General features: G+C 74.1%; 1 protein-coding gene across 1 annotated transcript in view; it reads left to right on the top strand.

Annotated features, from left to right (window-relative positions):
• Positions 1-533, top strand: part of SERTAD4 (SERTA domain containing 4) — a 32,051-nt gene that overhangs the window by 23,198 nt on the left and 8,320 nt on the right. The window lies entirely within an intron of this gene.

Below are 533 nucleotides of genomic sequence, written 5' to 3'. Positions count from 1 at the left end.
GCCCAGGCCCAGCCACCCCCTGCCCAGGCCCGACCACCCTCCCCAGGCCCAGCCGCCCACACAGCTGCCTCCTGGAGTGAGGGGCGGGCTGCCCCGGGGTCCCTGCCAGGCTGGGGTGGTCTGACCTCCCTGAAGGAGGCAGCCTGGTGGGCACCGGAGGCTGGAAAGCGCGCCCAGTAAAGGCACCCAGTTCTCGCTCCTGCCCTGAGAACGCGGCCTGTCCACTAGAGGCCGGCCCGGGGCTGTCTCCCTGCAGGCGGGGCTCAGCCTGCTGTCAAGGTGGACGCAGCCACATGGCCCAGAGGCAGCTGGGCCCTGCCAGGCCGCCCCACCCAGTCCAAGGCGGCTACCCCCCGGACCCCCCATTAAAGCAGCGACCCCACAGGCACTGCGCCCAGAGACGCCCTCCAGCAGCCCTGGGGGAACGCGGTTGGCCAGCTGCAGGCCAGCGGCCGCCTCCTGCAGGAAGGGACGCTCCTCCACGCCCCAGGCCGGACAGGCCACGGGGACGCCCGGCGCGGGCCCTGCCCCCC

Source organism: Condylura cristata, unplaced genomic scaffold (genome assembly GCF_000260355.1).
Source record: "Condylura cristata isolate star-nosed mole 26May11 unplaced genomic scaffold, ConCri1.0 scaffold00050, whole genome shotgun sequence".
Classification (NCBI taxonomy): Eukaryota; Metazoa; Chordata; class Mammalia; order Eulipotyphla; family Talpidae; genus Condylura; species Condylura cristata.
This window is presented reverse-complemented; position numbering and strand designations above follow the sequence as displayed.